At 42.4% G+C, this 27,572-nt stretch overlaps 1 pseudogene; it reads right to left on the reverse strand.

Moving 5' to 3' along the window:
* Positions 1-4,416: 4,416 nt before the first annotated feature.
* LOC148527196 (uncharacterized) lies at positions 4,417-27,572 on the reverse strand (annotated as a pseudogene).

The following is a 27,572-nucleotide window of genomic DNA, read 5'->3' on the forward strand; positions in this document are numbered from 1 at the left end:
GCGGGGCAGGGTAATGTCCCCAGACGACCCCCAACCCCCAGAAGCAGAGTCACAGCAGCCCGAGGGGGACATAAGGTCCTCATTGTTCAGCAGATGGCGCACGCTTCCTCCTCCTGTGTCCTGCCTAGCAACACTACGACCGCCGCTACCCTACGCAGGCCGGTCATAAAAAGCTCTGCGTGGCCTATAACGACCCCTGAACTACGGAATCTCAGGGCCCGAGGCACCCCCAGCAGCCCCGGAGCCCACTCCAGGGACGCCGACCGCCACGTTACGACCAGCAGGCCTACCGCGTGCCGCGTTCGGGGACCCCGCTCCCGCGGCCACCGCATTAAGCTGGTACCGGAGAGGGATGCCGACGGAACGCCGTGGGCGATCAATGAGAGTAGGATAGGAAATGAGAAAGAAAGGACAGAAACAGAGAAAGATGGGAAAATGGTAGAGTAGAGATATGCAAGGAAATTAAAGATATAAGGTTAGATAGCAAAATAGGTGATCAGAAATCAATATACAAACAAACAGATTAAACAGAATCCAGCAATACAGGCTAAATACAGTCAATATACAATGCACACTACACAATAAAATTGACAGTACTTCACCGTCAATCTGAAGAAAAGAGGGAGAAACAACTATATTTTACCCACAAACCCCTGGGACAGGCTCCACCCCAAACTGAACTGAAACTATTGGCTTGTGACAACAGACCCTAAGCACCACCCATCTACCAACTCCTCACCCTTTGTGTAACAGAGTGTGCCACATGACAGACCAGAGGTTTATGTCACTCCTGTCATACAGGGATGACTTCTGTGGTCTTAATATCGTCAAAATGAAACATGAAGCCTCACAACAGATAGTCAATTATAGTTCTCTTTCCCTCCCCCTCTCTCTCTATATATATGTCTTTTTTTGTATGGGCTAGTTACACTAATAATAGAAACGTGCATACCATACATAACCATCAAGACCCTGCCTTCAGCACGTATACCTGAAACAGCTCTGACATATGCAGCATCCAACATAGCCAGTCAGCTGGAAGGCAGCAGAAGTGACCATCCCCAATGCACCATTGAGAAGCTACCGAAGTGTGTAAGGAACAGCACCAATCACAGTGACGTCTTCCTTGTAAAAGCCAAGATTGCTGTAAACACGTTGTGACAATGGTTGCAAACACAAAGAGGTACTGCATAGTCACCTCACCTATCAAGAGACTTGCAAGATGTGATCTCTAGCCACAGAACCATAAAATGAGCTGGACACACTTGCGATGCTGGTCCTATGTAGAAGCCCAGCAATCAGAGGCTAGAAGGGAAGACCACCGATATATCACTTAATGGTAAGTGTAATCACACACTGCCGCCACCGCAGATACTGTTTCCACACACCTACATTCATAGCAGAACATTTAAAAGAACTTCTATAACAACGCACCATTGACCACCAGTCAATGCAATAGAGACCACCAGTCACATCAGAGGAATATGGACCAAGCTGTAAGAAGGGGTTTCCTAAGAATTACCATTCTCATATCAATTGGTGGTTCTGATTACAAGATGGAATATACCTGTCCAGGCTAGGGAGGTAATCCATAAAGGAAATTACTACAATAGCAGCAAAGTGTTTCAATAGCTGATTGTAATCAATGAGGATTAATTAATCAATAACATTCTGGTATTCATTTTGTCAACACAACTGCTATACTTACTATATACTCTGTCCATCATTACAAAAACCTACCCATTCCCAATGTAGCGCTGGATCTTCACCAATTGATCACGTAAAAACTGTGGCAGGGCATGCTTGGATGTCTAGTCCCATAGCAGCTGTAGGGCCACATGTTGAATATACCTTGCTTTCATTTTTTCACGTTTCAGATTCAAACTGTCATACTACTATTTGTACTATTACAAATAAATGCTACCCTTTGACCAATATTATAATCAATATGTAGTTTTTACCTGTAACAATTACAAATTATTAATACTGATCATTTTTAATTGTATAACCATCAACACTGTAATAAGCAATGCACGGAATTGAGCAATCATCCACATTTATAGAACAAAACATTATAGGCCTCACATTTTTACATCCAAAATCATTCTGTATAATGTATGCATTTTTTTTTAAAGATACACCGGTCATCAGGTTTCCATAAAGCTTATATCTACATCACATTTAACAACTAATTATCTTTTAATTTAACCTTTACGTTGTAACATATTGAATGTTGCTGTGTAATTAAAGCCTTTTCCTGCTTATCTTTTAATACCTGTACATTTGGGAAAGTAGAATTTTTTTTTTGGTCCTTACACATTTGTCACTCTTTGTTAAGCCAATACAAGTGAAATGATACCAAATATCACAAGTTTTACACTGTACCATGTCTTCAGTTTGCCTATGGATAATACAGAGGCAATTCGTTGCCATTCAAATTTTTGGAATAACCATTTTTTTTTTGTTTTTTCGAGTTTACGTGTGGGAACATTGAAATCTTCTCTTCAATACATTGTATTAAGTGTGTTCTCAGTTTATTTTGCAGAAAACGTATAGAATTTAATTTCAAGCTAAGGCGACAGCATTGGCAATCGCAATTGCACCACAATCATTGGAATCTGTTTGTTTTTGGCAACAAACCAAATTAATTGGAAGAACATTGGCCCTGATTCAGAGCCGGACGCAAGTGGCTGCTCGTTCGCTCCGAGCGATGTTTGCCCAACTGCGCATGCGTACGGATCGTAATACGCATGCGCGAACCACTCAGTGCGGCCGAAATTCATGTGCTCGCAAAATAGCGAATGCCTGATAATTTGAGTGACAGAAAGAGGCGTATGTGGGTGGTAACAGGGGAAGGTGCTTGAAAACGGGGAGTGGAGATCCGATCGCAGGCGTGCTTAAAGGTCAAAACGGGCGTTTTATGGGTGTGCATAATTAAAACAGCAGCGTCATTGACCACGTCACTGGGTTATTTTATAGCCAGAACTGCTCGCAAAATTGTGGTAGCAAAAACCAACCACAAGAATAGCGAGCAGTTCATACCCTGGTCGATGTACTCGATTAATCTAATAAATAGCGGACATGACGTAGGATGCGAGCGGCCAGGGGGCATAGTTTCCCAAAAAACGACCGCAAGTTTTGTACGCTCGTTCAGACCTAGAGGCGTGAAGAGACCGCAAACAGCGAACGGTTCATTTGAATAGCCACCCTTATTTTCTAGACGAGCGAGCGCAAATAGCGTCCGGCTCTGAATCAGGCCCATTGTATTCTCCACTAAACTGAGGTGCACACAAGAGTAAAATTTGTATTTTTTAGAGTGTCTTCAATTATTGGTGGTATTAATTAGTTGTAAATCGTGACTGAATTTTTTGAGCTGTGAGAAACTACCCAGTGTGCGCCGATATGATATATTTGTATTATATTCTCTAAGTCTATCCTAGGAACACTGTTATTGGCCAACAACAGTGTATCCAGTAGACCACCAAAAGGAAATTCCTGCAAAATTAGAAATTGACAAATGTTTATTATGTTGTCATTTAGCCACTCTTCTCGCGCTATTGCTTCTTTATCGGCATTTTTTTAATTGAATTCCATTTATAGTGGTCCATGTGGGGTCTGAATCGCTAGTATTATTTTCAAATATTTCTTTTACAGATTGCCACACATCTTCATTCAGCATATCTGCCTTTTTACCCACCCTTTGTGAAGCAGGATTTTTAGGTTTACCTTATTTTCTGGTTGGAAGCTGCTCTATATTTTCCCAGGTCTTGCCTTTTGGGTTTTCTTCTATCAGTGCTAATCCTTGGTCTAAAATTGACAGATATGTTTCATCACGTATCAGATAGACCTTATCTATACCACTTTTAAATTTCTGGACACAATTTCAAATTAATCTTTCTTTTTGAAATTCTTTGTGGTGGAAAATCAGAATGTTCCGAATGTTTAAATGTATGCATCAATGTATTCATATAGGAAGTGGGCCTCAGACTGCACACCTTGAACATATATATATATATAATTGGAGGTGCTACCTGTGGAGACAATTGATATATGCACAAAAAAAGACGTACAGGTGCTCAACTCCAAATTAACTAATTATATATAAATAAATACATTTTTGCAATGAATAGAGGTTTTTGGCATAATCTTGGCCAAGGCTATGGGCCTACCCACCACATCCGGGTAGCCTCTGTCGGGTAGGTCCCTAACATAATAGGATTAAGATCCAGAGCGCAGGACACCCCCAAACTGGCCCAGCTAAGCCGCCCCAGGGCACCGCCATAGTAAGAAAAGTGCAGGGTAAAAGAGATAGTTAAGAGCAGCCAGGCTTGCATATAAAGAATGAAAATAAAAAATCAATGTATTCATGCAACCTGCAGAGAGGTCTTCACATGCGCCACTATCTCTTTCATTATCTTAAAAAAATAAAAAACAGTCCATGTCAAGTATAAACAACTGATGATTGGAGTAAGAAGGTTTCAAGTTTTCCCATCCCCACCCCTCAACAAATGAAAAGATACAACACATGTGCTTACATGGCAAGAGTGATTAGCTAAACAAGTACATACAGGATACTCTCCTCCAAGAATAACAGTGTAAACCCGGTCTTTATCAGACTTGCTATTCACCTTGACAATACCTTCTTCTTTATTTAGACATGCAACATCTTGCTCTTCAAGGTTGCTCGTTAATCTCTTCAACATGTGGTTTACAAAATACCTGGCCGATTTTTCAAAGTTTGTAATATTTTCATCATATTTTCTGTAGAATTCTGAGCAATGTAAATTTAATTGGAGATACCTATATTATCAAAAATATATGACAAATTTAAATTTTCAACACTTTGAAACATTTAAACATTGTAATATCAATATTACATAATTAAGTTTACATAGATTTCTTGTGCCCTTTTTCGCATGAACACAGAACTAGTCATAGCTAATACATTGAATAATAAATAGTTACTCAAATTTAAAGATTCTTTATAATTAAAGGAATGTTCAACCCTATAGAGACACATAATAGTTCTGCCTAGTAAATATAGTGTAAATGCATACAAATTGTTGAAATCTCTACCTTCCAAGTAAAAAAACAGCAATAATAGGGCAATGCTCTCCAGTCTGACACTCGCCGGGCCTACACCACAGCCAGCAGGAAGACTGTCTTCCACATAAGCCAAACAATGTCTACAGAATACAAAGGCTTTAAGGGCGATGACTGAAGAGCCCAAAGACAAGGTCCAAGGAGCCGAGAAACAAACGCCACACCTTGGCCTACAAGGCCGCAGCTCAGCCTGTTACATCCCGGCCCACAAGGCCTCATCCCAGCCGTCTAGCCGCACCTCGGCCCACAAGGCCGCTTCTCAGCCTATTACCACCTCGACTCTCAACGCCGCATGCTGGCTGTCTAGTCACACCTTGGCCTACAAGGACGCATCACACCCTGTTACCACTTTGGCTCACGAAGCCATATTCCGGCTGCCAAACATGAACCTCGGCCCTCCAAGCCACATCTCAATTGTTTAACTACCAGCCGTACCTCGGGCCACAAGGCCAACTCGCGGGTATCTAGCCACATCTCGGCTGTCCTAGCCGCTTCTACTACGTAACCTCTACCTAGTATACTTTATTTACCTAACCTTTACAGTCCTCAATCAGTTACATAACATCTAGTGGCCCTAGGTAAACTGTGAAAGCCTCTACTATCTCAAGTTAAGTCCAGAGGGCCGTCTAAGTACTGGTGAATGTGTCCAGTTCTAAGTGAACAGCAGTTGGCTCTTATTGGTGAAGACCTACCTTGTCTGAGTTATTCTACAGGTCTTACACGGTGAGTCCAAGGAGACCATAACAAGTACTCTGTGTGAAATCCTAAGTGGGACGCCTGGACCACAAGATTGAGAACTGAACCTCACAGGAAAGCATGATTGCTTGTGTCATGAGCTTGCAGTGGGACCTGTTCCACCGAGAGAGAACCTCCGTTTAAAGAGGCGTGGAGTGGAAATGGGCATACTCTACCATGTATACGTTGAAGACAAGCGAGCCCAGGATTTGTATGCAAGAGTGTATGGACAGTCAATGATGACTTGAGAACATTTGAATCCTGGCCTGTAGGTCCCAAAGCTGTTAGGGTAAGAGGAAGACCCGCTGAACCCTGTAAGCCAGCAAGGCCCCAGATGGTACATCTCCTGTGATGGATTCAAGGATAATTTTTTTCCCATTGAATAGCCCTCAAATGGACTGTAGGAAATCTATTGAAAGAATGACGTGGTCCCCAAGAAAATCCTTAGACCGAACAAAGAACATGGAAGACTGTCTAGAGAAGATAGATTCCTGATACCCCTTAAATGAGCTGCCATGACTTTCATGTAAAGCTGAGGGGCCAGTAAAGACCAGAATGCAATGTGCAAAATTAGAAATGCTCCTCCCAGACCATAAGCCAGAAGAAACTCTGGTGACTGAGCCAGATAGGAACATGCAAATAGTCTGCATGGAAATCAAAGAAGGACCTGAAATCCCCCTAATCCAGTGATAGAATTATGGAACGTAGAGACTCCATGCAGAATTTGTGGATGCACAATAATCTGTTGACTGTTTTCAGGTTGAGGATTTTCCAGAATCGTCGTATTATAACCAATAAGAGATTGTCATAAAAACATTTGCCTCCCTGAGATGGGGGAATTGGAAGATGTACTGTGGAGGCCAGCAGGGAGGGAAGAGACTCCCTCAGTGCATCTGCTTTGTAGGTAGGTTAGGGTTAGGCACCCCTAAGGAGGGTTAGGTTAGTAAATAGTTACCTTTAGGACAATCGGGATTTCCTCCTTTGTCAGGCAGCCGCTGTCAGGAATTGAACATATCACACCCGCTCATTCCTATGGATACCTGAGCTGAGGCTCTCCTGAAGAGCATCTGTCCAAACTTCAATGTCTTTATTCACCAAAAGTGGAAGCCAGGGCTGGCTGAGTTTAAGTTCCTTTTGAGGGAAGATACCTATGTCCTATGCTTCAGATCGTTAAGGGATGCCTGTATTGGGACTAGGAAGGGTAGTGTACTTGAATAGGCGGACAATGTAAGCATCCACCTGAGGAGACTACAGTTTTTTCTGCTAAGTAGCAGGTAGAGAATAGGAGACAATAAGCTTAGAAACATGGAGGCACCTATTAGGGTGTGCCCACACTTATGCCTGAAGGTCCTCTAACAGTAATTTTGCCAAAACAGTCTTCTAATGCTTGAAGACAGGAACACTTGCCTTAGGGGCCTTATCAGCATCTTTGTTGTGGAGGCCAGTTTTCAAAAATGTAAACAGGCCCGCTACATCTATCTGAGGTAGGGAGTCCGCCAGGATAGAAGAGGTCTCAGCTCTTGTGAGTTGAAGAAACCTAAGAGTCCAAATCCTAACATGCAAGAAGGACTGCATCCATGGTGGTTCTAAGGCAGTATGCTGTAAGGTATCCTGATATGGTACAACTGGAGGCAGCTGAGCCTCTGTAGGGATACTAGTAGGTGGAGCAGGCCCCGGGGGTTGCCAGTTTGTTAGCCAACTGCAACATTACCTTTTGAGTTGGTTAGCCCTAGCCGGTTCCAATTGCTCATGGCAGATTGATCCTCTGGTTGTGAATCAGCAAAAGCCTGGACAATTGTGGTCCGGAGCCAGAGGAGAAAGTACGCAACACCCAAACCAGCCTCATACCCCGGCCATGGGCACATGGGGTTGGTGGAGTAACAGTGCGGTCATCCTATATGACTCTTAAATTGCACACTCATAGATATAAAAATAAAAATATTAGACTGCTTAAGCAAGTAAAGTGGTGGTGAGGTTAAGAGTAGTGAGAGCTGGAACTGCTGGGAGAAAAAAAATATAGTTAGTCCCTGGACTCCTCCTGCTCCAGCATATACACTTGATTCTATGCCCCTGTCCCTTATGGCATGCCATAACAAATGGGGTTTGCCTTATTTTCCAAAAACCACCTGGGTGTCAGTGCCATAGCAGGGAGACACAGAGCTTGAGGTTCCTCTGCCATCACAGTAATTAGCCCCAAACTGGTAGGCACAGGGATGGAATTCCTTTGAAAGTGTGAACCCAAAATATGAAATGGGGTCTCCCACCTCCCAAGCAACAACCTACCCTGTGTTAAAAGGCTATGGATATTCCCATAAAAAATTGTGGCAGTGGGTGCTTGGCGAGATTTAATATTGTTCTGTACAGGAAAAATACAGGTATCAGCAAGCTTGCCCTACCATGATAGCACTTTTGGAACCAACAGTGCCAGCATGAACAGACATTAGTGTTGCGTTGGCACCTGTTGTTCACTTTTAAATCCATTTTAAACTAAAGACAGGACACAGTATTATAAACTACTTTATTGAACACTTTTTCAACAAGTGACCGGTGGTCTGTTTGCTGGATGATATCAGCCAGCTCCCAGGGGCGGGGAGATTACATGGTGAACCATAATTGGCTCTTCGCAGCCATCTTGCATTAGAAAACCATTTAAAAAATTGTGCAAAATACCAATCAAGGCTGTTGAAAAATTTTATCTATTAGCATGCAATAAAAAAATTGGAGATTTGTGTAAAAAAATCTTATTTCTTGTAATGGTGGGTACACACTGGGCGATTTTAATGAAAGATCAAGCGATTACGATATCGTAATCATTTGATAGTTCAAACATCGTTCAACACAATACCAAAAACGACCAGCGATGCGCGCTCCCGCTGGTCGTTTTCGACATTGTTCATCGCGGCTACATGCAGCACGATTAGGACGTTATCGTTTAATCAATGGGCATGTAGTACATGTTTTTTGCCTAACGATAACGATTTGGCGCCGCGCGGAGAGCCAGACACACCCTTTCTGCTAGTAAAGAAGAAGGAAGTTTGCTGCACGTGGTACTGCAAAAAAAAAAAACGGTAAGTAAAGTCCCCCACTGTCCACCAATGTTTTTGGGGTCATTATTAGAGAGGCATAAGGGGCAGCAGAAGTACTGGGGGCATTGCAGCAGAAAAGGGGACTCTGCATAAGGGGCTTCAAAACTTTTGGAGGCATTGCACAGCATAGGAGGGGAGGCTGCAGTAATACTGGGGGCATTGCACAGCATGTGGGGGGGCAGCATTACTACAGGGCCATTGCACAGCATGGGGGGGCAGCATTACTACTGGGGCATTGCACAACATGTGGGGGGGCTGCAATAATACTGGGGGCATTGCACAGCATGTGGGGGGGCAGCATTACTACAGGGGGCATTGCACAGCATGGGAGGGGGGCTGCAGTAATACTGGGGGCATTGCATAGCATGTGGGTGGGGCAGCATTACTACTGGGGGCATTGCACAGCATGGGAGGGGGGGGCTGCAGAAATACTGGGGGCATTGCACAGCATAGGGGGGCTGCAGTAATACTGGGGGCATTGCACAGCATGTGGGGGGGCAGCATTACTACTGGGGGCATTGCACAGCATGGGAGGGGGGCATTGCACAGCATGTGGGGTGGGCAGCATTACTACAGGGCCATTGCACAGCATGGGGGGGCAGCATTACTACTGGGGGCATTGCACAGCATGGGGGGGCAGCATTACTACTGGGGGCATTGCACAGCATGTGGGGGGGCAGCATTACTACTGGGGGCATATGTTTATTTTGTGTTAAAAAAAAATATTTCTTTTTTTTATTATACAATTTTCAGACATGCCTTCATCAAAAGACACAGTTTTTTGGACAGGATTCATTGAGCTCTATCAAGCAAATGAGTGCCTCTGGAGATTGAAGAGTAAAGATTACATGAATAGAGTGATGAAAAATGAGGCATTTGAGAAACTACGCCAATACAGTACAGAATATAAGCCTGGTGTGAACATTGAGTGGGTAAAGAACAGGATCCAGGGTCTGCGTACCGTATTTTTGAAGGAACACAAAAAATACTTGGAATCACAAAGATCAGGGGCAGCTGAGGTGCGTAAGCCATCGCTATGGTGGTATGACCTGCTGCTGTTTACCTTGGATAAAGAGCCAAGTCAAAGTTCCCGGAGCTCGCTTGTGCCACAGTCACCTGATGTGGTGCCACAGGACACCGTGAGTCAGGATGCTGTAACTTTTTTATTCAAATTTATTTATTAAAAATTTCAAAATTTGTAATAAATCAAAATGTAGTCACGTTTTTTAAATAGAAATCAGTCGGGAAGCCGATGGTTGAAATGCCAACCATCGCCTTTCCAACTGTTTAAACCCTGCAGTGGATAAATGTGGGGGGGAATGCTTGGTTAGGGGTTCCTGGGGGGAGGGGTGTTGGGGTCTTAAAGCACCGCCCTGGGAGGTATAGGGTAAGGCTGGGGAAAGGGGAGCTTCAGGTTAGGCACCCTAAAGGAATGGTAAGGTGGGGTAATTGTAAAGGGTTTCTTACTACTATAAACATTTGACTTTTTAATCCTTGTTGTTTTGGATTTTTAATGATTTATGGCACCAGAAGTGCGGGAGTGGGTCATTTATGTTGAATCTAATTTAAGCATGTGTTAACCATAAAATTAATTATGTAATATATTTTATTGGCATTTATTAGCATTATTTGGGCCAGAGAGTTTTATATTTGCCAGGTTTGTGAGTTATTATTGTTAAAAAAAATTTTTTTTTTTTTTTTTTAAATCTTGCCTTTTTATTACAGCATTAATTTTTTTAATTTTCATATTGTTGATATATTTTTTTTATCATTTATTTTAAGTTACTGCTGGCGGTAGAGGATCCTGACCCGGTGTCCTGCGAGCCCCAACAAGTGGAAGTCCCTGTGTGTGTGGCCGAGACACCATCCAAGGCCCCCGCTAAGAAGCGGAAAGGGACAAGCCAAGCTTCCACTTCGGGAATGTCAAGGAGTGATAAGTTTCTAAATCATGCGGAGTAGGTTCTTTTCAAACCCCCGGATGAAAATCAAATATTTGGCCTAAATCTCGCCAATGAAATGCTGACCATTCCTCCGGAACAGGTCAAGCCTTTCAAGCGTCTGGTCTATAAGGCTTTGGTACATGCTATTGAGGGGGACTTGAGTATGGCAAGTACCATCGTCTTAAATAACAGGTAGCAGCCCACCCCAACGGCCTCATCAGGCAAATTCACCGCCCCAGAAGAAACTTTCGCGGATCCACAAAATGAAAACCCTTCTCCGTTACAGTCCCATCCCTTTTCTTTGTCGCGTACCCCCTCGCCCCCTACTGCCTTTCCCAGTACTTCAGCCAGAAAGCTCTGGGCAGTGCTCGCACCACTGTATTTGGCGATGACGAGTTTTTAAATATGTAATTTGTTTAAATTTTGCGGTAGTTTTTTTCCATTTTTTAAAAACTGATCACTCCTTGTCTTGATTTGGTTCTTTGTTTCATGGTGGACTGTGGCATGGTCTTAGTACAATAGCGATGGCTACTCCACCTCGTACCCCTGGTTTCTTGTTCTTTGTGATTCTAAAGTATTTTTTGTGTTCCCTCAAAAACGGTGCCCAGATCCTGGATTCTGACCTTGAACCTGTTGCAATGTTCACATCAGGATACTGTTCTGTACTGTATTGGTGTATTGTTCAAATGCCTTATTTTTAACACTCTATTTGTGTAATCTTGTCTCCAGAGACACTTAAAGTCTTGATTAGACTCAATGAATCCTGTCCAAAAAGTAAAAAAATTTTTTTTACTAAAGTAAAAAATTTGTGTGGTCTCTTTTTTAACGGCTTATTATAATTGATATTTAATAATGTTTTATTTAGGGTACTTAGGCTTATTGGACACATAGATATTTATATATTAAATAAGTGTATGATTAGGTGTATTTTTGGTTTTTCCTTTGACATTTAACAACTGTGTACTAAAGAAGTTAAACATGCCAGTAGTAGTTTTTTTTTTTTTAACTTGACTGGTAAAGATTTTTAAATTTACATTAATTTTTACACAGACACAATTAGATTACCTATATAATATAATGTAGATTTGTTAACACCTAACAGTACCAAATCTCCCATCTACTGTGTAACTCACACCCTTCACTTTATACTTTATGCCTCATAATGGAGCTTGTTCACACCCGGTCATTAGCTCTACGAGCTTGCAATCGGGTGGATGTTGCTCCAATGCGCATGTGTACAAAAAGAGCCGGCTTCGTCGTGCACATGCGTTAGACCAGGCTAACGACGGGTGATCCGTCGTTAGGGGTCTCGTAGCTGACGGGGCGAGCTGTCGATGTTGAGTGACAGCTCGCTCCGTTTGCTGGGTGGTACGGGGGCGTGCCTGGCCAAACGGCGGCGTTCCTGCCAGAACGATTGCCGTTTGGGGGCGGCCCCACTGATATCATCAGTGATGTCACTGGGGAGCTTCATGCTCTGGGGCTTAAGGTTGATGAGACCCTACCTTAGGGTGTCGTCATTAGCCCCAATGGTCGCGATGGTCTTGACCATTGCAACCATCACCATTAGCGGCCGTTACAGCGGTGGGTGTTGACCCACAGCCTAACCGCCGACATGGAGGCAGCCGTTTAGGATGCAAGCGGCCGCCCTGTTTCAGAATGAAAGCCTGCATCCTACTACCGCCTCTGAATTAGGCCCTATAACTGAATACTTAACTTTCATGATTGAAGTTCGGGTTAATGGCCCCTATAGTATTTCTTATTCTAATATTGCAAAAAGTTATGTTAAATATTAACATGCAAAAAAAAACACAAGGTGAAAATATTTTTATTAGTTTTCAGTTTTTAAAAACATCAAGAAACAAAATACAAGATTATATTTAAACCTGCCATGAAACGGCACCTTCTGCATTAAAATAATTCATGTATTTCTCTCTGACCTCTTTTGCCTCGGCAGAGGCCGCAGAGGGAAATCTTGGGGGATTTAGAGATGTTAGGACAATACGGTATGGTCAATATTTTCAGGCAATGAGTTTGTGGCAGGCGGTTGTCCCATTTTTTTGGCTCGTAGAAAATTATGTAGGGCACAACATGCCAAGACAAGCCACTCGATTTTGTCAAGCCTGAAATTTATACTAGTATGGAAATTATGCCAAAGGCATTCTCAACAGTGCGCCTTGCACGCGATAGTCTGTAGTTGAAAATTCTCTTTTCAGTTGTTAATCCCCTTTGTGGAAATGGCCTCATTAAAGTTTCATTAAGGCCAAATGCCTCATCGGCAACGAATACAAAATTCAAACCATATTTGGTTTGCGACCCCGAAGGTATGCTTAACTGATTGTTCATTAGTCTCTCAAAAAAGACGGTCTCTCGGAAAGAGCCACCATTGGAAGACCTTCCATTTTTTTCAACGTCAACAAATAAAAATTGATAATTGGCATCCACGACCACCATCATAACCTTACTGAAGAATCCTTTGTAATTGAAGTACAAAGATCCAGTGTTTGCTGGATGTGTTTCCCGTCTATGGCGCCGCCACAATTTGGGAAGTTCCACCGGGTCTCAAAATCGTTGGCAATAGCTTGCCATTCCTCAACAGTCGAAGAGAACTAGAAACAGAAATAAAAAAATCCTAACATATTTTAAACATTACATTAAAACATTTACAGGGGTATTCTTTTCGGTGCGAAAAGTTCTCTAATGTTAAAATTTTGAATCGAAGACATCTCTTTCGCTAGTTTTGCTTTTACACCGTATTCAATTCAATAGATTTTTCGCAGGTTCGAAAAGTATTTGAAAAAAAAACGGGGATAAATTTTCACCATTGAATATGTGATGAAAAAAATTGCACAATTTGGGTTAAGGGGTGCAGGCTTAAAAAAATTAGCCTTCACCCTTTTGAATGACCCCTTGAAACCATCTGTGTCAAAAAAAAAAATAGGGATACCACAAACAAATCAGTTATTGCAAAATTGACTGTGCGGTGGTTCCTAAATTTGCCTCAGGATTTTTTTTTCATTGCAGGTGCTTGTGTCAGGTTTTTTTTTATAAAAATTTTTCAAAGTTGTTTCAAATTTTTTATAATATACTCAACTCCATTTTCAAGTACACCTAATTTAATGAGCATAGTAGTTTTGCTCTAAAAAGAATTCTAAAAGCTCTTCTGCATGACCTTAGTAAAAAATGCATTTATGCACCTGCCGTGGCTATTAGAAACCACAACTTCCTTCAGTAGTTTAACACACTCCTGAGGAAGCTAGGTGCCGTTTGCCTAGCGAAACGTGTTGAGGTGGTTACTCTGACTATCCTGACTACATTGGACCCTAAATTTTGGACCCCCACAACTCTACAGGACTGAGGGCAGCGCCGGAACCATAATACAAGTGGATTTACAAACAGCTTATTTCATTTGCACCCTGTGTGCTAAAGACTGTGTTGAAACCTATTACACTCATTGAGTACTTGGCTGCTTGAGACCTCATTGTCTTGGATATAGGGGATGGAGTCCTAGGTCCTCTTTCATCTGACTTATGTGCAGGATCAAAGATAATATTCACTTTGCGGTTGCTTTTCCTTTTTATTGGAATTCTATATCAAAACTGTTGGTTAATTTGTCCTACCTACAGGATCAGAGACACTAAATACTGGTCCAGAAATCTCTGTGGGACTTTTACATCAAGAGTGCTAGTCACTTGTTTTACTGTGTGGTTTATTGCCATTTATTTTTATTTTCACCCTATTTGTGTCAATATATGTAATAAATGATAACTATATTATTTAATATCACCGTCCATCTTTATTAGCGCTTGTTTTTTCTGCTGTTTTCTATGTGTATTTGCAGGGTGTGACTACCCCTTACTAGCTGCTTTCTTGTGTCAGCGCATCCCTATCCAAACTATTTTTTTGGGGTTCCTAAATTTGCCTCAGGTTTTTTTACAAAATTTTTTCAAAGTTGTTTAAATTTTTTTATAATATACTCAACTCCATTTTCAAGTACCCCTAATTTAGCGAGCATAGTAGTTTTGCTCTAAAAAGAATTCTAAAAGCTCTTCTGCATGGTCCCTAGAATATTTACCTCAAATTCGCTTTTTTTTTAACCTGTAAAATTACAACTTGAAATATGTTGCTAAAAAAAATGACATAAGGTCCACCCCCAAAAGCCAAACCAGCCCAAGGCTTGCCAGCCAGTGCTGGTTTCTAAAAATACGAGGAACAAAATGTGTAGGGTTCCACCGTATTTTAGAAACCAACACCAGGCTGCAGGGACTAGTGCTGATTTTAAATATAGGGGGCAAAAAAGACGTGGGGTACCCCCTATATTTAAGACCAGCACCAGACCCAACCGACCGGGGTGTAATGCCACAGCCTGGAAACCCAATCACCGGGACTCCAGGTCCAAAGCATTACACCCCAAGTCGGTCAGCGCAAGCCGGTGATCTTGGGGGAGTCGGGTACCCCCCAAAAAAGGGTCCTCCCTCTCCCGAGCACCACAGGCTTACGCTGAAGCCTGGGGCTCATCCCCATACCCCTGGAGTGGTGGGTATGGCGGTAATAGGGGGGCCAAAATAATGTCACGCTATTGTACTTTACAGTGGAGCTACAAGTGCCAGCATGCCTGCCATTTTGCACTTGTGGAACTACAAGTGCAAGCAGACATGCGGCACATGTAATTTCACTGTAAAATAAATAGTTAAAAAAAGACAAAACACACACACCGTGTCAAGTAAAATTTTATTATACACACCTACCCATTCACACATACTTACCTATACCAGATGTTTGGTCCCCTTGTCCACGTAGGATTTCCCAAAACCATGGCCCTGCAAGAAAGATTTCATACTCACCTACATCCAGCGCTGGTCTCCGCAGTAATCCTTGGTTTTTTAAAAAAAAAAAAAGTCCTTACACGATCCACGGAACACAGCTATCTGTATGTGTGTTGCCACACTTACAGATACCTCCCGAATGGCAGCTACCGTCACTTAACGGGGCATTGCATTCCCGTGAGCCAATCAGCGTCAGTGCTGACTGTAGAGCGCCCGCTGATTGGCTCCGGCAACTGACAGTTCCCACGTGGTGTGACTCGCCCAGGACCCTGAGAGGGGGACCCTTTTTTGGGGGGTCCCCGACTCCCCCGAGATCACCGGCTTGCGCTGACCGACTTGGGGTGTAATGCTTTGGACCTGGAGCCCCGGTGATTGGATCTCCAGGCTGTGGCATTACACCCCAGTCGGTTGGATCTGGTGCTGGTCTTAAATATAGGGGGAACCCCACGTCTTTTTTGCCCCCTATATTTAAAATCAGCACTAGTCCCTGCAGCCTGGTGTTGGTTTCTAAAATACGGTGGAACCCTACACATTTTGTTCCCCGTATTTTTAGAAACCACCACTGGGTCGCAAGCCTGGGGCTGGTTTGGCTTTTGGGGGTGGACCTTATGTAATTTTTTTAGTAACATATTTCAAGTTGTAATTTTTCAGGTTAAAAAAAAGCGAGTTTGAGGTAAATATTCTAGGGACCCCCGTCAAGACGTGTAGACAAATGGGATCACTATGGGTACCTCCAATTTAAATTACTGAAGGAAGTTGTGGTTTCTAATAGCCACGGCAGGTGCATAAATGCATTTTTTACTAAGGTCATGCAGAAGAGCATTTAGAATTATTTTTAGAGCAAAACTACTATGCTCATCAAATTAGGGGTACTTGAAAATGGAGTTGAGTATATTATAAAAATTATTAAACTACTTTTCAAAAATTTAGTAAAAAAAAAACCTGACACAAGCACCTGCAATGAAAAAAACAGCTAAGACAAACTTAGGAAACCCCCCACAGTAAATTTAGCAATTTTTTGAAACTTTGTCCCCCAAAATGTTTTATTGTTGTACCCAAATTCAAAATTAATTATTGGGGAGCCCTTAAGTTTTTTGGAAAAAACTATGAAACAAATTACCTTTGGGGGACTGTCTGAAAGCTGCACAGGGGTTCCAGCACCATTACACCCCTTAACCCCAATTCTCCACTTTTATCTGCCTGCCATTCATAGGCGATACTTTACTGCCTATTACATTGCATTGACTTTCCACCTAGGCGGAAAGTATTTCATATTGAATACAAGGTAAAACTAAACCAGGCGATAATGACATCATTGACGATAAATTACCGTGAATCCGGACTTAACGCCTCAAATGCAAATACAACCCATGGTAGGGTGCAGAAGCAGCAAAGACAGAGGATGGATAAACAGCTATTTATATACATTTGGGAGTAGATATAGTAGGGAGCAGTAGCAGGGATATACGACTGGCATGCACCTATTTAAACACATTTTAGAAGACATATAGAAAGAAGTAACAGATTTAGGAGATTTGTGACAGGGTTATTAAAATTTTAATACCTTAAAGTACTCCGGCTTGAGGACGTAAAAGATGGCTTTGCAGGTCTCCGGAATAATAAGACCCAAAGCCTGCGGTGAGATGAGTGTGCCAAATTTCAGGTCGGCCAAAGATCTCCCTGTAGCCAGGAAACGCAGTGTCGCAATGAGCCTCTCCTCTGCAGGAATGGCTCTACGCAACCTGGTGTCCTGCCTTTGTATGTACGGAGTCACAAAGGCCAGCAATTCTTGAAATGTAGAATCATCCATTCGCAAGTAGTTCCGGAAGTCATCCGGGTTGTTCTCGCGAATCTGCATGAGCAGCGTCATATGAGAGAACGAATCCCTCTGCTGCAACCACTCCTTCGTCCAGCATGAACGAAGCCTTCTCCTCTTCTCAATCCTCTCCCGGTCACTTATCACCACCACTCCAGCATAAGCAACCATCAATCGATAACGGTACGTATCCATCACGACAGATAGTACAGACAGTTTGTTTAAAGCCAAAGCAATAACAAACCACAGCAAATAGCTAAGCAACAGCGTTCAGCAAGGAATACACCAAACCAAACTAGCCACAGAGCATAAATGCAGTGATTTAAAATGGGCGACACAATTTTATCACCTCGTTAGCCCTGCCCACATTTTTTTACATTAAAAATAATAAAGCCTCATAAATACAACCACTCTGCTATTATAGACACCATAATATTTATTAATCTGAACGATATCGTTGCTCGTTTGTAAAATCGTTTGAAAATCGTTTATAAAATCGTTTAGATAAAGTCGTTGAACGATCGATTTTGATGATCAAAATCGATCAGCCATATCGTTCAGGCTGAAAATCGTTCAGTGTGTACCCACCATAAGTGTGTGGAAAAAAACTTTGGTGAAGCTCTGAAATCATATCACTGAGAGTGCAGTTCTTGTATCCATCTAAATATGTATGTTTCAGAATTTTGTTCTGATGCTCCAGACCATTGTTAGCACTGATTGCAATGCGCAACAATCCAGTCCTGTGACTATGTGCCCATTTCTGAAAACAGTGAAGGGAAAAACAATTATACAATATATAAAATTATTCATTTAAAATTTAAATAAAATTATTAAATTGGATATTCCTTAACATAATTAAATAAATAATAATAAAAAAACCCATAGGGCCTGAATCAGACCCGCTCGCTAAGATGCATACTCTCGCTGCTGTCGATGGTATGCAGTGTGTATGCATTGTACGCATACATCGCAGTGCGTATGTGCATACCTTAGCGAAAGTTCACAATGCATTCGCTCGCTGCACATAGACAGCCCAGCAGAGTGAGCGACAGGGAAGACATTTGTAGGTGGTAACGGGCTGGCCATTAAAAACGGGGGTGTAGAGGTGCAAACGCAAGCGTGCCTGAGCATCTCAATGGCGTGTTAGAGGTGTGCATAATTATAAAACAGCATCATAGTACATGTCACCTGCCTTGTTTTTACACTGAAGTGCTCGCAGTGCTTGCGGCAGGGTATGGTCAACCTCAAGCGCTGCGATAGCATCCGATGTACCGATGGTTGCATACACTTCCTCAACATGACGTGCACAAGTGGGCATCTTAAAAAAGGCTGGTGGGTGTCTGCATACACCATGTGATCGCTCTCTAAGAAATACTGGGTGTGCTAATGCATTGCAGTGCGATAACACCACCTACGCAATTTGCATACACATCGTGCAAGCGGCTCTGATTCAGGCCCATAGGCCAGCAAGGAAAGGGTTAATTGTTTACTTATATAAAAACTGTTTGAAATATCCTGCTTCTTTGTGCGATATCTAGGTATAATAATATCTCTCGTAATTGAGCCCTTTAAGTCGCTTACTGCAAGATTTTTCCTTACAACTCAATTAAAGCTTATAAGCAGAGCTAGGTCAAGCCGATGTACAATGTATTAGAGTGTTTGTGTTTTATCGAATACAAAAGGAAATCTACAAATTCACTGTTCTTGGTTTTTTTATTTCTTTTTACCCTCTACTGTGTGTGTGTTATTTCTTTTTACCCTCTACTGTGTGTGTGTTATTTCTTTTTACCACCAGCGCTGTGTGTGTGCAAAATCTAACAACTTCAATCTAACAACTTCATTAACATTCTATCAGCAAGCGGCTGAGCGGGAGCGAACATTAAAAACGTTTGATTTCTCAATGTACTTTATGATAGAATGTGGTGTAACATAACTTTTGCTCTTTTTTATCTAAACTGAAATTTTACTTGTATGTTAATTGAAATGTATGTATCATTGTGTGTAAATCATAAGTATTGTATATAATGCTACTACAGGTAAATATGAGTACACACTACACAATATATCTTTTCTCAAACTCAGATTGTAACGATATATTATAAACATCACACATGTTTTAATTAAAATTATTTGTTAATGGCATTTGATCATCACATCGTCCCATCTTCTGTTTTGCACAGCGGACTGGACGATCCAGTGAACGTGATGTTACATGCAGCATGTAACCATACATCACTCCATCTTACAACAAATGGTAGAGTGTGTACAGTGTATGCAATGTATAGTTACATAGCACCAATGATGATCTCATTTGCTTATAAATTTCCTGAACATTGGCCCTCATTCAGAGCCACTCGCAAACAGCAGTACGCTCGTTGCGTTCCGATGTTGACTAACCGCGCCTGCGTCGGTGTAACACTGCGCATGTGCGTACGGCAGATTGCGAGTTTTTTTGGTCTCGTTCGTCAAATAGCGTACAGGAAGTGACATGTCAAATGTGATTGACAGAACAGGGCGTTTTTGGGTGTTGACGGGGGTGGAGATGGAAAAACGCAGGCGTGGCGAGGCGTTTTTGGGGCGTACATACATTAGCAGATGCGAGCGTAAAATGTGTACGGACCGACTCATACGTCACTGGATGATCCTCTTTCCCTTCAAAATGCTCGCACAGCTTAGGGTCTGGATTACTCGACCACATTGGCGATGGCCTTCTCCTCCATCCCGTCACTCCTCGATGTTGCTGCGATTAATCGCGGGTGGTCTGAACAGCAATTAGTGGTGGATTGAAAACCGGCTTGGTATGTGTTTTGAAAGTAGTTTTTTGTGTTAGCACAAAAGCGTACGCAGGTGGAAATCATAGCTGCTAATGTGATGATTACACAATCAATTTACGTACATTTGTGGTAGTTTCTTTTGGGCTCAATTTGTTGGTTAGGGCCTATTGTAACAATAATGTCATCATGTTTTTTTGGTTTTTACCTTTTTCTTTTGGCCTGTTGAATTTGCATCGTTATGTTAAATTTGAAACGTTCCTTAAAGAGCCCTTTTTTGGGGGGGCATGTAAAATGTGGTTCTTGCCAGTTTGTGCCTTTTGGCCCAGGATTAAATGTAATCCATTTTGACAATAATGTGAGAATACAATGTCAGTTTTTTATTATTTTTTTATTGCTCAAACAAAAAATCCAAAAAAAAACAATTTTGGGCAAAGTTTTTTTGCAGGGTTCATTCCCAAAGTTACAATAATTGGGCCAACATAAAAGATTTATGAAATGTAGAACACAAAATTAAAAACAATTCACAAGAAAGGAGAGGGAAGTTTTGACCAGAAAGGAATATGAGCCAAGCACAGAAGGAGTGTGGGAAAAGTCGCCATTGCTTTCACCGTTTTTTCACCCGTTTGGCTGGGGGAGGGAGGGCGCCAGACCGGGTCCGGGATGTCATCGGGCTTGCCTGTCCAGAGGCAGATGTTGTGGCCTCTGGACTAGGCACAGGGCTAGGCACATTTGGAGGATTGGCTGATGTTGTGCCAGAGGTGGAGGATCCTGATGTTCCGGCAGGAAGGGAGGTCGGCTCCACCATGTGCTGGCGAACGACCTGCTCCAGGGCATTGGCGATGCGGATGTTGGCCCTGGTATTTTCCGCCAGGGCCTGACCAATGGTCACATTGGCCGCAGCATTTTGCTCCAGGGCCTCAGCCACCCGTAGCAGACTGGCGTCCATCCTCTGCAGAATCTCCGTATGGAAATCCGATTTGAAATTGAGTTCTGTGAGGAGGGCCACTGCCTGCGAGGGGGATTGCCCTGGACTGGCTTCTGCAGGGTCCTCAGCCGGATGTACTGGTTCCTCCCCTGCAGAGCCAGCAGAAATTCGGCGGCTAAGGCTCCCCTCTGGAGCAGACTCATCCGCCTGTGTCTCTGTTAGGAAAAATGAGAAAAGACTCACATTAGAATCTACATATTGGCCCACTAACATTTCAGAGTTGGTGACATCACAAGATTTACCTGGGACAACATGAGGAGCCGCAAAGTCTGGCATGTCCGTATCCATGTTGGACACGCCAAACACCTCCACAGGCTGCACACACCCCTGTGCCAGCTCTTCTAAATCCGTCAACTCCAATGACACAGGGGTGGGACCCCCACCTGTCCCCCTTGCATGCCTAGCCCTGTCCGCGAGTTTTTGCTTTAGGCGATATTTGAAGTCGCCCCATCTGTGGGATAAAATGGAAACCATTATCCTTTTGTTTAAAATGGGGTTTGTTTTTAGAGGGGGCAAGTGTTTACTTACCGCCGTTTGACATCCCGGGCTAGACGGACATAATCACCCACCCTATTGACAGCAACGGCTACCTCTTCCCACATTCTCCACTTCTGGCTTGTACTCATATTCCTGTCTGCCTGTGGCAGGATGTCCACACACTTCTGAATCAAAACCTCCATCTCCTTTCTTGTGAAATGTGGCTGCCTTTTTTTTTTTTGCAGCTTTGGCCGGAATACTGGGCCCAGCAGCCTCTTCCATGTCATCCTCCTCACCTATTTGTGTAAATATTCAGATTTCTCAAATTCACAACTTGCCCAATCTTATGTTTCAAATTAATCATTGAGACAAAATGCATGAAAGACTTACCGCCTGACTCTTGTCCATTGTTTCCCTGGTCTGTAGCCATGTCTGAGGTCCAAACAAGAAATACACCAGAATTTAAATGTGTTTTCGTGACGTATTTATACATGCGTCCTTATTTTGCGGCCGCATCATTGATTGTGCGTTCCTATGATCCCTCCTTAATTTGTGCGGGAAACGAAACACTATTTATGGCTTGGTGTGTCTCGAGTCGAGGTGGCGTTTTTGGATTGTTGGAGGTTACCTTGGTTGGAGTTTCTTGTTTGCGGATTAAGGAGTTGGCGTTTGGAGTTTATTTTGTTTGCTAGATTTGCGTTTTTATTTTCCGTTCGCTTTTTTTTTTTTTTGCCTCGTTTCTTGATTTGGTAAGTTTTGTGAAGTCTAACTTTGGTTCAATTGGTGTCTCATTGTGTTTCTTCTTGTTTTTATTTTTTTGATCCATAATTTCATCTCTTTTAGGTTTTTTTTTATTTCGGACCCAAAGACCTTTTGATTTGGAATCTTATATATTTGCTCTTGGTAAGTCCATTTTTTAACTTGTATTTGCGAACTAATTAGCGCATTTTTCTCTGTTTGTTTATTAACTTGTATTTGCGAACTAATTAGCGCATTTTTCTCTGTTTGTATAGTGACTTGTATTTGCGAACTAATTAGCGCATTTTTCTCTGTTTGTTTTTTGACTTGTATTGGCGAACTAATTAGCGCATTTTTAAATGCTTATTAATCCTGTAAAATTGTTTGTGGTTGCCCTTTTGCATTTTTGGCTTACATTTCAACCCATTTTGATGTACTGTGTGCAATGTCGTTTTGCTCTTTGCCGAAAATGTGTGTTTCACCTATTTTATGTTTTGTCTAGCACAAAATTTAGAAACATAAATGCACAGACTAAACTTTTACAAATTAATATTGGGATTATTTTCAGTTTGGACGTATCATGACAATACCCCGGCATGTAAGCAGCAATGGATGGTATCATCAAGCTAAGTTGTTCTTAATTTTCTTTTGGGGTGGGCCCAAAGCCTTACATTCAAATCTTGCCATTTCAGGTTGATCTTGGGCGGATTGTTCTGGCCATGCTCCCGGAAGCCGACCAACCTCAATCTCGTCCCAGGCGTAGGCATCGTAGGCGTGCAAGGCCCCAGATATTTCGAACACGTGTCACCCTTTTTGGAATGCCCGATGATGAGGTTTTAAGATGCTACCGTCTTCCTCCCAAAATCATCATAGACACTCTCTCATTAATAGAGAGTGATCTTGAGCGGCAAATTGACAGTCCAACAGCAATACCACCACTTACGCAATTTATGGCGGTGTTACATTTCTGTGCCTCAGGATCGTTTCAAACAACGGTAGGAATAGTGGCGGGCATCTCCCAATCCTCCTTTTCAAGGATCCTGAGGGCAGTGATGGAGGCACTTTTCAAGCACCTCCATCATTTTATTAAAATGCCTTTGGATATGGGTGCCCTTAGTGTGGCCAAGGCCAATTTTTACCAAATAGCTGGCTTCCCACACATCATAGGGGTTGTGGATGGTACTCACATACCACTTCAGCCTCCAGCACGGCTGGAGGCAATATTTCGCAACCGTAAACACTATCACTCCCTGAATGTAATGGTGGTATGTGATGCCTCCCTCCAGATCCTGTCTCTGAATGCAAAATTACCAGGAAGTGCACATGACTCCTTCGTCATCCGGCAATCAGGGATATGGCACAAATTAAACAACCTACAAGCTGGTGATGCGTGGCTTCTGGGTAAGTGGAGACCTTTAGTACATAACAATGTTAAGCTTGACACACAGTGATCCTGATGTTGTCTATTCTTTTTCACAGGAGACAGTGGATACCCTTGCATGCCCTGGCTGCTCACTCCTTATTTGGCTCCCACACCAGGTCCACAAAGTGAGTTTAATACCGCACTTACAGCCACCAGGCAAGTGGTGGAGCGCTGTATCGGCCTTTTAAAAGGCCGATTCAGATGCCTCCACCGCTCTGGTGGCGAGCTCATGTATTTGCCGGATATGGTTTCGAAAATTGTGGTCCTGTGTGGGATCTTTCACAACATCGCCATAAGGAGTGGTGTTCCAATGCAGCCAGAGGATGCCTTACCTGAGGATGGCCCCCCCGAGGTTGGTCGGAGGTCAGTATGTGGGGGGGCCATACGCAATGATGTGGTGGCCCGATATTTTAGGTAATTATTGACCAAACAACAGGTTTTTTGGCGTTCATCTTTTTTGATATTAATTCTTGCACCATCTTCTGTTTGTTTGCATAATCTTTGGCACTCCCACGATGACTACTTCCTGCTACCCTTCAAAAACCTTTATGTGGAAACTTCTGGAATATATTATGACACCCATATTGCAACGCCATATTTTTGAAATCATGTGGGCATGGACCTTCGTCAACCAGTTCTTGATTTGTTGTGTGTTTGTTTCCTGTTTTTGGTATGTGGTGTATTTCTCATTATCACTGTGTGTTTTGTTTGTGAGTGACCACTTTGTATTTTGATTTCTGTTGTGAATAAATATTTGGAGAGTGTAATTTGTTTCCTTTTTGGGCACGTTAGAAGCAAGTGTAAACAAACTCCCAAACGTTAATTTTACCTAAGGGGTAACCCAGTAATGAAGCAAGTGGAGCTAAAATGTAATATGTTTTCGGGGTACTAACCAACACACCAAGGAATCCTGTACAATCAGTTGCCTTCGTAAGATTGTCCTAAGCAGATTGGCCACCAAATAGGAACCTGAAAAATGTTGTAAACTATCATGTTGTCCACCCCAAAAAAGGTAAATGACATTGGTACTGGGAGGGGTTTCTTGTGCCTGTTTGCATTCAAAATACAACACACAATCTGTAGTGAGATTCTGTGGCAATCCTTGCTTGAAGAGTCTACTTATGTCAGTGTAAAGAATCTTGGATTTACTAAAAACGCATGAGACAGAGCTTGAATTAAAACTGATTTATTAGGAAACAATTAGAAAAAAAAACTAATTCCTAAGGAGGACCGCCAGATGGTCAAGGCCCTGCAGAAGCCCGGTGACTTGCTCCCGCATACGTGCCACACACTGACAGATTTCTGCCCGACGCCTCTGTGGGTGACAAAAGTTTGGGGATTAATAAATCTATAATGAAGCAACATTCTAAAAAAACACAAAACAAGCAAACCAAAACTTAAAAGCACGTGGCCAAAAAAAAGATTACACGGATAAAACCCAGCACCCCAAAATGTCCTAGGCCAAAAATACAAGGGCCCTAAAAAAATGCACAAAGGTGTGATATGTGTATGGTGAAATCAGCAGGAACAGGTAAAGACAACCCCCAAAAATACCCTAAGGCGACAGAAAGCCAACAAAAATGGGGACGACACATGATTACATACAAACAGTTTGTGGTGCCCAAAATAAAATTAAAAAACATACCGTTCGGCAAAACGCCAGAGCCAGAAGCCACTCCCTGGACCACCTCGGAGGTGGCTACATTCCCCAAACCTAGGGGCAGGGTGTTGAAAGAATCCTGGGAGGGGGTATTTGGAGGAGGGACGGATGGAGGAGAGGGGGAATTGGGCTGGAGGGGAAGTAGACCTGAAATCTCGGCCACAGGGTCTGGAGGGGGTAATTGAGGAATTGGGGGTTGGAGAGAGGGGCCGGGACCGGCGTCTTGTCTGGCGATGACGCCGTAGTCTTTGCTGTGCCCCTAAAAGATGAAAAAAATATTGTGGTTAGTTTCAACAGGAATCCAAAATAAAAAAAAAATGTACAATGACTAAATAGGACAGACATGGAAACATGCAGATATGACTACAATGACTAAATAGGACAAACATGAAAACATGCACATGCAGATATGACTACAATGACTAAATAGGACAGACATGAAAATATGCACATGCAGATATGACTACAATGACTAAATAGGACAGACATGAAAACATGCACATGCAGATATGACTACAATGACTAAATAGGACAGACATGAAAACATGCACATGCAGATATGACTACAATGACTAAATAGGACAGACATGAAAATATGCACATGCAGATATGACTACAATGACTAAATAGGACAGACATGAAAACATGCACACGCAGTTAGGGCCCACAAGATAAACTTGAAAACCACAGTCCATAAAACTTACTTTCCGCGATCTGCAAGCGGGGCGGACGCCGGTGCAGGTCCGACCACCTCCGCATATGCGGAACGCTTTCGGCTATTTGAGATGGGTGGAGGCTGACTGGTGATCCGCCTGTCCATCACCTCTGTCAGCACCAGCAGTTCGCGCCTGATGAATGCGGCGGATCTCATGATGGCAATGGTGTTTTTTTAGAAAAATATTTTTAATAAAGCACCCGAAAAAAAATTTGATTGGCTAATGTATTTGGGAAATTAACAGGACAAATTCTATTGGTTAGTGTATGAGTCATGTGTTCGACAGGGCCACAAATCTCTTGAGAGTTATGATAGGCTTGATGCAGTGACATGCGTAAGCAAATTTAAATAAAGAAATGAACCACAGAAAATTTGTGGGGATACAAACAAATAGAACAATTGTTTAATTGGGGCTAACATGTCTTTTGAACAATAAAAGCGAAGGTTTCAGCCGTACGTATTCTGCGAGTAAACACAAACACGGACAAGATTAAAGTTTATTGCATTGTGTTGAAAAAAAACAAACAATTAAGCTAATTGATACATTGATTGCCCTGATACGATTGAGGGAGGTAGGCAGAAAAAACGAGCAGGTAATCGGAATCTGACAGGCCCACTTCCGGTTTGTACTTGTGCGTGCGTTCCCTTCAAGCCATTTCGGGGATGTACGCTCGCTATTTGGCACGCTCGTTAGTTAGAGGAGGGGTCGGCTGAGTTTGGGGCGGATTTTTAGCTGCGTACGAAAATACGTGCGAGTGCTTGAATTTAAATATTTTTTTACGTACGCCGAACGTACGTACGCCCAATTGCGAGTGGGTCTGAATCAGGGCCATAGTGCAGAGTGTTTGAGATAGATGGTTTTCAGATTCCATACTTTACGCAACTTTGTGCTGTAAGGGTGCTATGTGTCCAAAATTTAGAGTACCAATGTGCTGTGTAATACACTTTGTTAAAACATATTGAGTCTTGAATTTCATTAATTCTGACATTGCATGCAGTTAGTGTTATTTAACGGCACTTAAAAGTACAGTGCCAAGGAAGGATGCTACGTGAGAAGGATAGCAATATGTCTTCATACACATAAAACTAATTAACTTAAAAAATTTTCAATGTAAATAATTTACTTTATTTTTAACTGTTCCAATCATTGAATTAAATTGTATTTTAAAAAAATATAAATAATTTTTACCTCTATTTCAGGCATCCATTTGTTTGAGAACCACTGACTAAGTGCATCACAAGTCTTCCAAATTGTGCAGTTTGGGAGTTTATAAAGAGCAGAGTGGTAGTCCTCCAT

The sequence above is a fragment of the Taudactylus pleione genome, unplaced genomic scaffold (assembly GCF_031769625.1).
Source record: "Taudactylus pleione unplaced genomic scaffold, aTauple2 ptg000092l, whole genome shotgun sequence".
NCBI lineage: Eukaryota > Metazoa > Chordata > Amphibia > Anura > Myobatrachidae > Taudactylus > Taudactylus pleione.